This window comes from Macaca mulatta, chromosome 10, assembly GCF_049350105.2.
Source record: "Macaca mulatta isolate MMU2019108-1 chromosome 10, T2T-MMU8v2.0, whole genome shotgun sequence".
Lineage (NCBI taxonomy): Eukaryota > Metazoa > Chordata > Mammalia > Primates > Cercopithecidae > Macaca > Macaca mulatta.
This window is the reverse complement of record NC_133415.1, coordinates 13146867-13163005: the sequence shown is the minus strand read 5'-3', so window position 1 is coordinate 13163005 and position 16139 is coordinate 13146867. Positions and strand designations below refer to the sequence as shown.

General features: G+C 49.8%; 1 protein-coding gene across 4 annotated transcripts in view; it reads right to left on the bottom strand.

Annotated features, from left to right (window-relative positions):
* The window catches only part of CSNK1E (casein kinase 1 epsilon), a 55017-nt gene extending 45940 nt beyond the window's left edge, over positions 1–9077 (bottom strand). For 3 of the 4 annotated variants that reach the window (XR_013398585.1, XM_028827238.2, XM_077948283.1), the window contains exon 1: positions 8518–8590. The gene's annotated coding sequence lies outside the window, so the exon portion shown is untranslated. Of the gene's footprint in view, positions 1–8517; positions 8591–8974 lie in introns of those variants that run through there. The other variant, XM_077948287.1, reaches the window with a different exon arrangement.
* Positions 9078–16139: the final 7062 nt, after the last annotated feature.

Sequence of the window (16139 nt, the reverse complement as noted above, 5' to 3'; positions counted from 1 at the left end):
CCAGTTACTTGGGAGACTGAGGCTGGAGAATCGCTTGAACCCGGGAGGTGGAAGTTGCAGTGAGTCGAGATCATGCCATTGCACTCCAGCCTGAGGTTGCAGTAAGCTGAGATCACACCATCCTACTCCAGCATGGGCAACAAGAGAGAAACTCCATCTCAGAAAAAAAAAAAAAAAAAAAAAAAAGGTAGATGGGTGCCAGGCGTGATGGCTCACGCCTGTAATCCCAACACTTTGGGAGGCCAAGGCAGGCAGACTGCTTGAGGCCAGGAGTTCAAGTCCAGCCTGGCTAACATGGTGAAATCCCACCTCTACTAAAAATACAAAAAAATTAACCAGGCGTGGTGGTGCATGCCTGTAATCTCAGCTACTTAGGAGGCTGAGGCACAAGAATCACTTGAATCTGGAAGCCTGAGGTTGCAGTGAGCCATGATCATGCCACTGCACTCCAGCCTGGGTGACAAAGTGAGCCGGGCGCGGTGGCTCAAGCCTGTAATCCCAGCACTTTGGGAGGCCGAGACGGGCGGATCACGAGGTCAGGAGATCGAGACCATCCTGGCTAACATGGTGAAACCCCGTCTCTACTAAAAAATACAAAAAACTAGCCGGGCGCGGTGGCGGGCGCTTGTAGTCCCAGCTACTCAGGAGGCTGAGGCAGGAGAATGGCGTGAACCCGGGAGGCGGAGCTTGCAGTGAGCTGAGATCCGGCCACTGCACTCCAGCCTGGGTGGCAGAGCAAGACTCCGTCTCAAAAACAAAAACAAAAAAACAACAAAGTGAGACTCTGGCTCAAAAAGGAAAAGAAAAAAAGAAAACAGGCCAGGTGTGGTGGCTCACGCCTGCAATCTCAGCACTTTGGGAGGCCAAGGTGGCCAGATCATGAGGTCAGGTGATGGAGACCATCCTGGCTAAAGTGGTGAAACCCCGTCTGTACTAAAAATACAAAAAAATTAGCCAGGCGTGGTGGCACTTGCCTGTAGTCCCAGCTACTTGGGAGGCTGAGGCAGGAGAATCACTTGAACCAGGGAGGCAGAGGTTGCAGTGAGCCAAGATTGTGCCACTGCACTCCAGCCTGGGCGACAGAGCAAGACTCAGTCTCAATAATAAATAAATAAATAAATAAATAAATAAATAAATAAATAAATAAAAGTAGGTGGGATTTGGATGCTGGGGAAGGAACAGCCCTGAGCAATAGCTGAATGGTAGGAACCTCAGATGTTCGGGGGTGGGAGGGGCCCACTGTGGGGAGACCAGTCAAATGGCACCCAGGCCTCCCTCAGGGGAGAAGGCTGAAGAGGAAGGGAGAGGTAAGAGGATCTCTAATCCTAGGAGCTACCTAGGAGATTTATCCAATGGCTTTGCTCAGAACAGCTTAGAGTTTTGCCCATGGACGGGAAGAGAGAAAAAAACTAGGATTTATTGGATGGACAGCATGCAGGCTCCACACTGGGTACTCAGCACGGAATCTGGTTTCATGCCACGGGAATCTTGTGAGCTTGAGATCACCCCACCTATTTTGCAGGTAGAAACCTGAGGTTCACCAGGAGTTCAAGATCAGTCCAGGCAACAAGGGAGACCCTGTCTCTATTCAAAACATAAAAAAATTAGCTGGGCATGGTGGCACATGCCTATGGTCCCAGCTACTCAGGAGGCCAGGAGATCAAGGCTGCAGTGAGCCAAGATCATGCCACTGCACTACAGCCTGGGCAACAGAATAAGATTCTGTCTCAAAAAAACAAAAAAAAAAGGAGGAAACCTGAGGCTCAGAGAGTTTAAGAGAATCTGACCAAATAATGCATAAAAGTTAAGGAAGGGCTGGGTGCAGTGGCTCACGACTGTAATCCCAGCACTTTGGGAGGCTGGGTTGGGTGGATCACAAGGTCAGGAGATCAAGACCATCTAGCTAACATGGTGAAACCCTGTCTATACTAAAAATACAAAAAATTAGCTGGGTGTGGTGGCATGCACCTGTAGTCCCAGCTACTCAGGAGGCTGAGACAGGAGAATCAGTTGAACCCCGGAGGCGGAGGCTGCAGTGAGCCAAAATTGTGCCACTGCACTCCAGCCTGGGTGACAGAGTGAGACTCCATCTAAAAAAAATAATAATAATAATAATTGTCCAGGCACAGTGGCTCACGCCTGTAATCCCAGCACTTTGGGAGGCCAAGGCGGGCAGATTGCCTGAGCTCAGAAGTTCGAGACTAGCCTGGACAACACAGTAAAACCCTGTCTCTACTAAAAAAATACAAAAAATTAGCCAGGCATGGTGGCGTGTGCCTGTAGCCCCAGCTACTGGAGAGGCTGAGCCAGGAGAATCACTTGAACCCGGGAGGCAGAGGTTGCAGTGAGCCAAGATCGCATCACTGCACTCTAACTGCTTGGGTGACAGAGTGAGACTCCGTCTCAAAAAAAAAAAAAAAAATCGCTTAGGAAGGACTTCTGTTTACCTCTCCAGACCTAGCTTGGAGCCTCACCCTGCCTTGGGGACTGGGCACCTTCTGCCTTTGTCTCCCTCAATGCATGGTAACTGGGCCCTCCTCTCAGGACACCACAAGTTCGATCACCACACCAGAAGCACAGGGATTCTGGTGACCGTGAAGGTAGCTGACTCCAAAGCAGACGTCTGCACCCCAGTAAGTTCACTAACTAACCCAGCGGGGTGTGAGAAGAAACAAAATCAGAATTTGTATTCTTTAATTTTTAATCTGAGCCTGCTAAATATTCTGCTTCAATGTATGTTTTTTAAAATTTATTTATTTTTTGAGAAGCATCTTGCTCTGTTGACCAGGCTAGAGTGCAGTGGCTCTATCTCTGCTCACTGCAACCTCTGCCTCCTAGGTTCAAGTGATTCTCATGCCTCAGCCTCCCCAGTAGCTGGGACTATAGGTCTGTACCACCACGCCTGGGTAATTTTTTTTTTTTTTTTTTGAGACGGAGTCTGCCTCTGTCTCACAGGCTGGAGTGCAATGGTGCCATCTCAGCTCACTGCAACCTGTGCCTCCCGGGTTCAAGCAATTCTCCTGCCTCAGCCTCCGGAGCAGCTGGGACTACAGGCGCTCGCCACCACGCCCGGCTAATTTTTGTATTTTTAGCAGAGATGGGGTTTTGCCATGTTGGCCAGACTGGTCTCAAAGTCCTGACCTCAGTTGATCCACCCACCTCAGCCTCCCAAAGTGCTGGGATTACAGGCATGAGCCACCGCGCCCGACCAATTTTTGTATTTTTGGTAGAGATGGGTTTTTGCCGTGTAGGCCAGGCTGGTCTCAAACTTCCGGCCTCTAGTGAGCGGCCTGCCTCAGCCTCCCAAAGTGCAGGGATTACAGGCACGAGCCACTGCGCCCGGCCCCTGATGTGTTTTATAATGCACTATGAACATAGCAGAACATATATACCTAGGTTATAAATAGTAAATATACAATTAAATACAAAATGAATGCTCAAAAATATTTTTGTGGGGTTTTTTTGGTCTCTATGTTGTTTCCTTTCATATGTAGTCCTGCTGATCAAAAATATTTTCCCGGATAGGGTGTGCAACCAGTTTGCATTAGTGTTGGAGACCCCTGGAACCAGTTCTCACTTGAGGGGCAGCAGCGGTAAAGACTGCTTCAGGCTGGTGCAGTGGCTCACGCCTGTAATCCCAACACTTTGGGAGGCCGAGGCAGGAGGATCACTTGAGCCCAGGAGTTCGAGATCAGCCTTGGGCAACATAGGGGGACTCTGTCTCTCCAAAAATAAAAAAATTAGTCAGGCATGGTGGTGCATGCCTATGGCCTCAGCTACTTGGGAGGCTGAGGTGGAAGACTTGCCTGGGCCCAGGAGGTCAAGGTTGCAGTGAGCCATGACCCCGCTGCAGTGAACCATGATTGCGCCACCATACTCCTGCCTGGGCAACAGAGCGAGACCCTGTCTCAAAAAAAGAAAAAAAAAAAAAAAAGACTCTGCTTCAAGAGGCTGGATTCAAATCCTTAATTGGCTACTTTAAGCTCCAGGCTATGTGGTTGGATGAGTTTATAGAACCTTCCTAAGCCTCAGTTTCCTTATCTCAGAAATGGGGGTGGCAATAGCACCCACCTCAGTGGGGATTAAAAGAGTTGCTATGGCCGGGCGCGGTGGCTCATGCCTATAATCCCAGCACTTTGGGAGGCTGGGACGGCTGGATCACCTGAGGTCAGGATTTCAAGACCAGCCTGGCCAACATGGTGAAACCCCATCTCTACAAAAATACAAACATTAGCTGGGCATGATGGCAGGTGCCTGTAATCGCAGCTACTTGGGAGGCTGAGGCAGGAGAATCGCTTGAACCCAGGAGGTGGAGGTTCCAGTGAGCCGGGATGGTGCCACTGCACTCCAGCCTGGGCGACAAAGTGAGACTCTGTCTCAAAAATAACAATAGTAATACTAATAAGAAATCAAAGAGCTGCTATGCATAAAGCCTGTAGCTCAGAGCCTGGCACGTGAATAGTAGCTGCGGTTATTAATTCAGCTATAGGAACTTGACCTAGCTACAGTTATTAATTCAGCTACAGAGCTGGGCCTGGCTGGGCCTTTTGGTGGGTCCAGAGGTGAAATGTACATGGGTCTGGCACGGTGGAGCTGATCTACTCAAGGAAACCCAAACCTAGGAACCGGTCATTATAGATTAGTGTGAGCAGGGCTAAGACAGAGACAAGGATGTCAACAGACACTGACAGAGTACAGGGACGCTCCGGGAAAGCCCTGATGCCTTGTGCAGAAGACAATAGAGAGATGTCTTTGAGAACACAGTGTCAGACACCCTCTTAGGTTAGAGAGGCAGTGTAGCCTAGTGATGAGGGGCCTGGAGTTAGACAGCCTGGGATTGAATTCTGGCTTCCCTTGGGCAACTTACTGAACCTTTCTGTGCCTCAGTTTCGGTATCTTTTTTTTTTTTTTTTTTGAGACTGAATCTCCCTCTGTCGCCCATGCCTGTAATCCCAGCACTTTGGGAGGTCAAGGCGGGTGGATCACCTAAGGTCAGGAGTTGGAGACCAGGCTGGCCAACGTGGCGAAACCCCATCTCTACTACAATTACAAAAATTAGCCGGGCGTGGTGTCGCGTGCCTGTAATCCCAGGTACTCGGGAGGCTGAGGCAGGAGAATCGCTTGAACCCGGGAGGTGGAGGTTGCAGTGAGCCGAGATCGCGCCACTGCACTCCAGCCTGGCAACAGAGGGAGACTCCATCTCAAAAACAAATAAATTAATTTAATTTAATTAAATAATATGTATCTATTTCGTAGAATGACTCTAAAGTGCCTAGAACAAGAGACAGCCACACCAGGTCCTCAAGAAGTATTAGCTATCAGATTTTTGAACAGACACGTTGTGGAGCTGCGACAGTTTCAAAAAGTGTCATTTCCCAGGCCCAAGGCAGTGACTTGCTTCTGAGCCCCAGTGCTATCATTCCAAATGACTAACATTGTGACTATGTAATGAACCACTTCCAATTTTCTGTGAACTGGAAGGTGACTGTCCTAATTCTGTTTTAGAACATCAGAGACCCTTGGATACCCAATTGTTAGGGGAACCTGCTAACCAGATTCCCGTCCTGGAGTGGCAAGCCAGGCAGAAAGGGATGACCTTGAGGGGGATCACAGACCCTTTCTTTTTTTTCTTTTTTTTTTTTTTTTTTGAGACGGAGTCTCGCTCTGTCACCCAGGTTGGAGTGCAGTGGCCAGATCTCAGCTCACTGCAAGCTCCGCCTCTGGGTTTACGCCATTCTCCTGCCTCAGCCTCCCGAGTAGCTGGGACTACAGTCGTCCGTCATCTCGCCCGGCTAGTTTTTTGTATTTTTTTTTTTTTTTTTGAGACGGAGTCTTGCTTTGTCACCCAGGCTAGAGTGCAGTGGCCGGATCTCAGCTCACTGCAAGCTCCGCCTCCCAGGTTCACGCCATTCTCCTGGCTCAGCCTCCCGCGTAGCTGGGACTACAGGCGCCTGCCACCTCGCCCGGCTAGTTTTTTGTATGTTTTAGTAGAGACGGCGTTTCACCATGTTAGCCAGGATGGTCTCGATCTCCTGACCTCGTGATCCGCCCGTCTCGGCCTCCCAAAGTGCTGGGATTACAGGCTTGAGCCACCGCGCCCGGCCTATTTTTTGTATTTTTTTTAGTAGAGACGGGGTTTCACTGGGTTAGCCAGGATGGTCTCGATCTCCTGACCTCGTGATCCGCCCATCTCGGCCTCCCAAAGTGCTGGGATTACAGGCTTGAGCCACCGCGCCCGGCCACACAGACCCTTTCTATAAGATTATCCTAATGCTCAGACACTCCCAACAGGGCTCAGAGCCCTTTTTCTCTCATCCGGTGAGAGCATGCTGTGGGTGCACATTACAAAAAAGCCCAGTTAGAGAAACACAGCAAGCCCCCCAGGGTCTAGAAATGGATGGCTCTGGGAAATGGAGATTTCCCATCCCACTGAGGTGTGGCCACAGGTTCCCAGTACCCAGACCCCCTCTGAAGATGGCCAGGGAGTTAAGAAGATGAGGGGCCAGGGCCAGGCGCAGTGGCTCACACCTGTAATCCCAGCACCTTGGGAGTCTGAGGCGGGTGGATCACGAGGTCAGGAGATTGAGACCATCCTGGCTAACACGGTGAAATGCCGTCTCTACTAAAAATACAAAAAATTAGCCGGGCCTGGTGGCGGGCACCTGTAGTCCCAGCTACTCGGGAGGCTGAGGCAGGAGAATAGCATGAACCCGGGAAGGCGGAGCTTGCAGTGAGCCGAGAACGCGCCACTGCACTCCAGCCTGGGTGACAAAGCAAGACTCTGTCTTAAAAAAAAAAAAAAAAAAAAAGAAGAAGAAGATGAGGGGCCAGAGTGGGGGTGTACAGTCAGAGATTGAGAAAGCCTCTCAAAGTGGGAGGAGGGCCTGGTACAAGTACAGCTGATGACCCAGCCCTGACATCCTCCTCTCCCCAACTCCCCCATCCTGGCATTTGGTGTAGACACCCCTGGGGGAGTTAGGAGCCCCGGGGGCCAAACCAACTCGGTTACTGTTTCCCATGTGGAACTTGAACAAATCACCTGTCTTCTGAGCCTCAGTTTCCTCATCTGTACAAGGGGTTGGTTACTATGCCCCACCTCCACCTCCTCCTATTTATCTTCCAGTCCCCTCACTCTGAAGCTCGCCCAGAAGCTCATTCCAAGGGGATGAACCCATCTGAAGGCCTGGAGGTCACTGGTCCTGCCTCAGGGATCCTGTCTGTGTCCGGCCCACACTGAGTGGATATGGACCGACCTAGTGGTTCATGTCCACCTGGCCCAGACTCAGAGATGTCTCCATTCTGGGGGTGTTCCCAAGAGCTCATCCCCGTCCTTCTCTCCCCAGCGCTTCCTGTTCTCTGGTCCTTCAGGTGTTTGTGGGGACAGGACCTACACAATTTAGCTCATTTAATCTTCACAACACCCTGGGGAGGTAGCTCTATGTACCCCCTTTCCAGATGTGGAAACTCATGGTTACAGGGAGCAAAGGTCTTTCTCCAGATCCGTGTTGGGGGTGGAGGCCTTGGCCTGTTTTTTTCTGTTACACGTCCCTGTCTCCCTTCATAATCTTCCACGGAGTGTTCAGAATGGTACCCAGCCATGGCCAGTCTCTCAAATGTTACATTATGCAGCCATTAAAACAATGATTACACATACATAAATGACTCACAACAACGAGAAAATGCTTATGACACAATATTCAGGAGAAAAGCATGACATAAAAGTTGCAGATACAGTATGACAAAATGATATGAAAATGGTTGTGCATGGAAAAAAGACTGAAGGGAAACACACCAAAATATCCAGAGTGGTTGTTTGTGTCCTGGTACTATGGACAATTTCTTTCCTACTTTTCTACATTTGCCAAATAGTCAATCGGCATACAGTTTTACAACAAAGAAAAGCACCAATGATAATAATGATAATAATGAAAAGAATGATAGGGCCGGGTGCGGTGGCTCATGCCTGTAATCCCAGCACTTTGAGAGGCCGAGGAGGGCGGATCACCTGAGGTCAGAGTTTCGAGACCAGCCTGGCCAACATGGCGAAACCCTGTCTGTACTAAAAACACACAAAAATTAGCTGGGCGTGGTGGCGCATGCCTGTAATCCCAGCTACTCGGGAGGCTGAGGCAGGAGAATTGCTTGAACCCAGGAGGCAGAGGTTGCAGTGAGCCGAGATAATGCCAGCAACAGAGTGAGACTCCGTCTCAAAAAAACAAAACAAAGAAATAAATAATAAGAAGAATGATAATAATACATTCGTGGTTGAAATATTTGGAAACCTGCTGCTTCCTCTTCAACTTCCTCTCCTTCAATTCCCTCCAAAGTCTACCTTTTCAGGACAATGTGACTATAACCCAGAGACAAGGGAGGATTTGGGAGAGCAGGCAACATCTCCACAGACCTATGCCCACCCCCTCCTCCTCTCCTTTGACCCGGCTCTCTTCTCCCTCGAGTGAGGACCCCCACCCCGGGCCCTCCTCCCAGCACCTACCCCCAGCTCCTGCTGGCGCTCACCTGAAGCTTGCTGGCCGGCCTCCTAGATGCGAGGTGCGCACACCTGTGCCTGCAGGTGAGGACTCCGCTGGGGAGTGCGCGGAGAGGAGGGAGCCGGCCGGGGGCGGGGCCGTGACGTCACCGGCCCCGCCCCGCGCCGCTTCCCGGCCCCGCCCCGCCCTGGCTTTCCGGCCCCGAGGGTTTCGTGGTTCTCGTGCTTGTGGGGTGAGGTGCTGGGACACTTCTCCCGGCAAGCATGCCCCACATGGCTTGGGCCCCGGGCATCAGCCGCGCCTGCCTTGGAGGGAGCCTCCTAGTGCGGCCCTCGGGGGTGGGCGGACTGAAAGGGGAAGTCCCACTCTCCCAGATGAGCATCTTTCTGATCTCCCAGATCAGAAAGAGCTGGGATCCCCCACCCCACCTCCACCCCTGGGTTACTTAGAACTCACTGGGGCCTCGGACTTCAGGTTCAGATCACCTGGAGTAAGGGATGACCTCGGAGGGATGAGGAACCTCTCAAATCCCTGTTTCCTTCTCCTCGCAGCCCACGCTCTGTACTTCTCTTGGCCCGCTCCAACCCCTAAGGGAGAGATGGGCACATGAAGATCAGAGCGTTTGGGTCAAGTTATCTTTGGCTCTGACACCTGTGCTTGGGAAACTGTATCTATCTTCTTTGCATTATCTGAGACTGTTCGTATTTGGCAATTTTTTTTCTTGAAAATATCAGCCTGCAGGCCGGGCGCGGTGGCTCACGCCAGTAATCCCAGCACTTTGGGAGTCCGAGGCGGGCGGATCACAAGGTCAGGAGATCGAGACCATGGTGAAACTCCGTCTCTACTAAAAATAGAAAAAATTAGCCGGGCGCAGTGGCGGGCGCCTGTAGTCCCAGCTACTCGGGAGGCTGAGGCAGGAGAATGGCGTGAACCCGGGAGGCGGAGCTTGCAGTGAGCCGAGATTGCGCCACTGCACTCCAGCCTGGGCGACAGAGCCAGACTCCGTCTCAAAATAAATAAATAAATAAATAAGAAAATATCAGCCTGCTGGTGGTGGCAGAGATAAGGGTCTCTGCGCTGTCGGACAGGTTCCAGCTGCCCAAGAGTCTTAAATTAGCGTTTGCCTTAGAGCAGCAATTCCATTTCTGGAAATCTCTTCCAAGGAAGTCATGCAGAATACCTGTTCATTATGGAAATCTTTTTATTTCCTTTATTTCCTTTTTTTTTTTTTTTTTTTTGAGACAGGGTGTTGCTCTGTTGCCCAGGCTGGAGTGCAGTGGTGTGATCACAGCTCACTGCAGCCTCGAACTCCTGGGCTCAAGCCATCTCTCCACCTCAGTCTCCTGAGTAGCTGAGACTACAGGTGAGCACCACACCCTTCTAATTTTTCCATCTTTTGTAGAGATGGGCTCTCTGGCCAGGCGTGGTGGCTCATGCCTGTAATTCCAGTACTTTGGGAGGCAGAAGTGGGTGGATCACGTGAGGCCAGATGTTCAAGACCAGCCTGGCCAACATGGTGAAACCTCGTCTGTTCTTGTTTTTTTTTTTTTTTTTTTTTGAGACGGAGTCTGGCTCTGTTGCCCAGGCTGGAGTGCAGTGGCCGGATCTCAGCTCACTGCAAGCCCCGCCTCCCGGGTTCACGCCATTCTCCTGCCTCAGCCTCCCGAGTAGCTGGGAGTACAGGCGCCCGCCACCTCGCCCGGCTAATTTTTTTTGTATTTTAGTAGAGACGGGGTTTCACTGTGTTAGCCAGGATGGTCTCGATCTCCTGACCTCATGATCCGCCCATCTCAGCCTCCCAAAGTGCTGGGATTACAGGCTTGAGCCACCGCGCCCGGCCTCGTCTGTTCTAAAAATACAAAAATTAGCTGTGTGTGGTGGTGCATGCCCGTAGTCCCAGCTACTTGGGAGGCTGAGACAGGAGGATAGCTTGAACCTGGGAGGCGGAGGTTGCAGTGAGCAGAGATCACACCACTGCACTCCAGCCTGGCAACAGAGTGAGATCCTGTTTCAAAAAAAAAAAAAAAAAGAGATGGGATCTCACCATGTTTCCCAGGCTGGTCTTGAACTCCTGGGCTCAAGTGATACACCTACCTTGGCCTCCCAAAGTGCTAGGGTTAGAGGCATGAGCCCCTGCACCCAGGCGTTGTGGAGTTCTTTTTAATGGGGAGGGTTGGGGCTGGTCCAAGTGTCCAGAGAAGGGGATTCTTTAACAGAGCAAACACACAATGAAATATTATGCAAGCATTAAGTTATGTTTACAAACAGCTTATAATGATATGAGGAAATATGTTATAATATTAAGAGAATAAAAGCAGGACGTCAATGTGTGGTGATAGCAGGGTCACAGCTGTACTTAAAAGCAAAACAATTTATGCACAAGGAAGAGTCTGGAAGGAAAATGTTCACTGGAACTATTTCTGGGAGGTGGCACTATGAGGCTTCTTTATTATCCTTCTGTTTTCCTGCTTTTTCAACATCTTATAAGCTTATATCGCTTTTATAAAGTTTCTTCATTTTTTTTTAATTTTTTTTTTTTTTTTTTTTTTTTTTTTTTGATACGGAGTCTTGCTCTGTCGCCCAGGCTGGAGTGTAATGGCACAATCTTGGCTCACTGCAACCTCTGCCTCTTGAGTTCAAGGGATTCTCCTGCCTCAGCCTTCCGAGTGGCTGGGATTACAGGCACATGCCACCATGCCAGCTAATTTTTGTATTTTTAGTAGAGGCGGGGTTTCACCACATTGGTCAGGCTGGTCTCGAACTCCTGAACTCAGATGATCCACCTGCCTTGGCCTCTCAAAGTGCAGGGATTACAGACGTGAGCCATTGCGCCCAGCCAAGTTTCTTCATTCCTTAAAAAGTTCAGCCCCATCCACCAATATTACAATATATATGTATATAATATATATTATATAAAATATATCATATGATATAATATATATTATATAAAATATATAATATGTATATAATATATATTCACCAATATTATTTTATGTATACATATATATAGCCGAGAGCAGTGGCTTAAGCCTGTAATCCCAGCACTTTGGAAGGCCGAGACAGGCGGATCACCTGAGGTTCTGGAGTTTGAGACCAGCCTGGCCAACATGGTGAAACCCGTCTCTACTAAAAATACAAAAATTAGATGGACACGGTGGCAGGAACCTGTAATCCCAGCTACTCAGGAGGCTGAGGCAGGTGAATCGCTTGAAACAGGGAGGCAGAGGTTGCAGCGAGCCGAGATCATGCTGCTGCACTCCAGCCTGGGCAACAAGAGCAAAACTCTGTCTCAAAAAAAAAAAAAAAAGAAAAGAAAAATGTCAATAGTTTTTAGTATATTCACAAGGTTTTGCAACCATTAATACTTTCTAATGCCCCAATTTTTTTCTTTTCTTTTTGAGATAGAGTCTCACTCTGTCACCCAGGCTGGAGTGCAGTGGCGCCATCTTGGCTCACTGCAACCTCCACCTCCCAGGTTCAAGCAATTCTCCTGCCTCAGCCTCCCGGGTAGCTGGGACAGGCACGTGCCACCACGCCTGGCTAATTTTTGTAGTTTCAGTAGGGACAGGGCTTTACCACGTAGGCCAGGCTGGTCTTGAACTCTTGACCTCAAGCAATATGCCCACTTCGGCCTCCCAAAGCAGTGGGACTATAGGCGTAAGGCACCATGCCCAGCCTAATTCCCCAATATTTTTATTGACCTAAAAAGAAACCCCAGCTGGGCACGGTGGATCACTCCTGTAATCCCAGCACTTTGGGAGGCCAAGGCGGGTAGATCATGAGGTCAGGAGATTGAGACCATCCTGGCTAACACGGTGAAACCCTGTCTCTACTAAAAATGCAAAAAATTAGCCAGGCGTGGTGGCGGGCGCCTGTAGTCCCAGCTACTCAGGAGGCTGAGGCAGGAGAATGGAGTGAACCCAGGAGGCGGAGCTTGCAGTGAGCCGAGATCACACCATTGCATTCCAGCCTGGGCGACACAGTGAGACTCCGTCTCAAAAAAAGAAAAAACAAAAAGAAACCCCATCCCCACTCGCAGTCACTCCCCACTTCAGCCCTCCCCCCAGCCTCTGGGGACCACTAATGGACTTTTGTCTCTGGATTTGCCTCTTCTGGACATCTCGTGTCAATGGAATCAGCACGTGGCCTCTCATGTCTGACTTCTTTCACTCAGCATCGTGTTTTCAAGGTTCATCCATGTTGTAATGTGTGTCAGGTCCTTCTTCCTTTTTGTGACTGAGTAAGATTCTAGACTGAGCCCCACAGTCTGGTTTAGTCGACTGCATCCTTGTGGGGTTTGTTTTGTTTTGTTTTGTTTGTTTTTGAGATGGAGTCTCACTCTATCATCCAGGCTGGAGTGCAGTGGTGTGATCTCAGCTCACTGCAACCTCTGCCTTCTGGGTTGAAGCGACTCTTCTGCCTCAGCCTCCCAAGTAGCTGGGACAGGCACCTGCCACCATGCCTGGCTAATTTTTGTAGCTTTAGTAGAGACAGAGTTTCACCATGTTGGCCAGGCTGGCCTTGAACGCCTGACCTCAAGTGGTCTGCCCACCTCGGCCTCCCAAAGTGCTAGGATTACAGGCCACCACGCCCAGCCCTCATGTTTTTTTGTGTGTTTTTTTTTTTTTTAAAGGAGTCTTGCTCTGTTGCCTAGGCTGAAGTACAGTGGTGCAATCTCAGCTCACTGCAACCTCTCCCTCTTGGGTTCGAGAGATTCTCCTGCCTCACGCTCCCAAGTAACTAGTGTAACAGGCATTCACCACCACGCCTAGCTAATTTTTGCATTTTTAGTAGGGACAGGGTTTCACCATACTGGCCAGGCTGGTCTTGAACTCCTGACCTCAGGTGATCTGCTCCCCTCAGCTTCCCAAAATGCTAGGATTACAGGCATGAACCACCGCGCCCAGCCCTCAGGTTTTTTTAAAAACATGCTCCACTACCTCCATATTTCCCTTAAGCTGGTAATCAAGTGTAGACCCTAGAGGCTGGTAGCTTGATTTGATTTGAATTCAATGAGTTTATCAAGAATATTTTGGCCAGGCACAGTGGCTCACGCCTGTAATCCCAGCACTTTGGGAGGCCAAGAAGGGTGGATCACCTGAGGTCAGGAGATCCAGACCAGCCTGGCCAACATGGTGAAACTCTGTCTCTACTAAAAATACAAAAACCAGCAGGGCATGGTGGTGGGTGCCTGTTATCCCAGCTGCTTGGGAGGCTGAGATAGGAGAATCACTTGATCACGGGAGAGGGAGGTTGCAGTGAGCAGAGATTGCACCACTGCACCCCAGCCTGGTCAACAGAGCGAGACTCTTTCTCAAAAAAAAAAAAAAAAAGAATATTTCATAGATGATATTGCGTCCTTCCTGGTGCACCAGAGCAGGAGACCCATAGGTGCGGGCTGCCCTACCTTTTAGTGACCTTAAGGTTAATCAATGGCTTTAGGTGTTGTTAGCCTCATCCTTCTGCTGCAAAGTTTCTCATCAATCTTTTACCCGGTGGATGTAGCATCTGTTGGTGATCATTGACCAGGCCAGCAATTTTACCCTTCAGTTGTAGATTAAAAAACTGGCCAAGATGGGCATGGTGGCTCACGCCTGTAGGCCCAGCACTTTGGGAGGCCAAGGCAGGTGGATCACCAGAGGTCAGGAGTTCGAGATCAGCCTGTCCAACATGGTGAAACCCCGTCTCTACTAAATAATACAAAAATTAGCTGGGAGTTGTGGTGGACACCTGTAATCCCAGTTACTCGGGAGGCTGAGGCTGGAGAATCACTGAAACCCAGGAGGCAGAGGTTGCAGTGAGCCAAGATCTTGCCATTGCACTCCAGCCTGGGCGACAGAGCAAGACTCCATCTCAAACAAAAAAAAAATAAGACAACAAAAAAACCCCTCAAAAACTAGCCAGGAGTGGTGGCTCACACCTGTAATCCCAGCACTTTGGGAGGCCGAAGCAGGCAGATCACTCGAGGTCAGGAGTTCAAGACCAGCCTGGCCAACATGGTGAAACCCCGTCGCTACTAAAAAATACAAAAATTAGCCGGGCGTGGCGGTGGGCACCTGTAGTCCTAGCCACTTGGGAGGCTGAGACAGTAGAATAGCTTGAACCCAGGAGGCGGAGGTTGCAGTGAGCCAAGATGGTGCCACTGCACTCCAGCCTGGGCGACAGATCAAGACTCCATCTCAAACAAAAAACAAAAACCAAAAAACATAGGTCAAGAAGAAGAGAAGGGATTTGCTCAAGGTCCCAAGACTAGTCATAATTGATAGCAACTACACATTGGGCCCTTGCTCTGCGCCTGGGACTGTTCTAAGGGCTTATCATGGGCTGACTCATTTAATCCTCTCAACAACCCCCTGCGGTTGGCCTTATGTTATGTTCCTCCTTTTCAAATGAGGAGACTGAGGAGACCCCAAAATGGTGGAGGTGCCACCTTTGATGCATCGTCTGCTAATTCACGTCGAGAGATCCTGGAGGACCGAGAAACCAGAAAACACAGTTCTTGCTCTGTTAAGTGTAGACATGGACAAGGTGATCAGAGCCATAGAGAGAAGAGATGGGAGTCACGGAAGTTTTCCGAGAGGAGCTTCACTGCAGCTGGGCCTTCAAGTATGTGTAGGAATTTGCCATGGCAGTAAAGGCAGAGGCCCACCATCTGAGTCAGGCCTGAGGTGTGATTCGAGTCGGGGCAACGGGGCAACGACTCCATTCCTCATCAGAGACAACCTCCCGAGAATGTCTGCCCTTGGGCAGGAGGAAGAGGGAGAGGGTGTGACTTGGCCCATTGCATACTTGGAGTCTGTAGACAGCATTACAAGATGAGGATTGCTGAGAGCACTGGACTAAGAGTCTGAAGATGAACGTTCTTCTTCTTCTTTTATTTATTTATGTATTTATTTATTTTTGAGACAGAGTTTCACTCTTGTTGCCCAGATTGGAGTGCAATGGTGCGATCTTGACTCACCTCAACCTCCACTTCCCGGGTTCAAGTGATTCTCCTGCCTCAGCCTCCCGAGTAGCTGGGATTACAGGCATGCGCCGCCACGCCTGGCTAATTTTTGTGTGTTTTTAGTAGAGATGGAGTTTCTCCATGTTGGTCAGGCTGGTCTTGAACTCCCAACCTCAGATGATCTGCCCGCCTTGGCCTCTCAAAGTGCTGGAATTACAGGTGTGAGCCACTGTGCCCAGCCCTGAAGATGAAGCTTCTGTGGGCTGCAGAAGACGCCTGGGTGCTATACTCACATGCGGTCCCTGCCCTCAAAGGCCTAACATAAACGGATGGCTATGGAACTGGGGGTGAGTTGTTCCTAGCCCAGAAGGGGGAGAGGTCACCCAGCTCTCGTCCTAGCTCCAGCTTCAAGATTCGGACCAGAGAGATTCACCTCAGTTACCGGAATCATTGACTCGAAAAGAGCCCCAGCAAACCCGGATTCAAAGTGCCCCTTGCAATATATGTGTATTTGCTTCTACGTACATACAGTATCTCTGGATGGGCCCAGAAGAAAAATATTTGCAAGTCATGCCTTCTTTAATATATAAAAAACAGCTACAAATCAATAAGAAAAATACCACCAATATAATATAAAAATGCCTAAGAATAGTAAGAGACTGTTCCTAGGAAAGAAAATACAAAGGTTGGGGACAGGGAGGAAG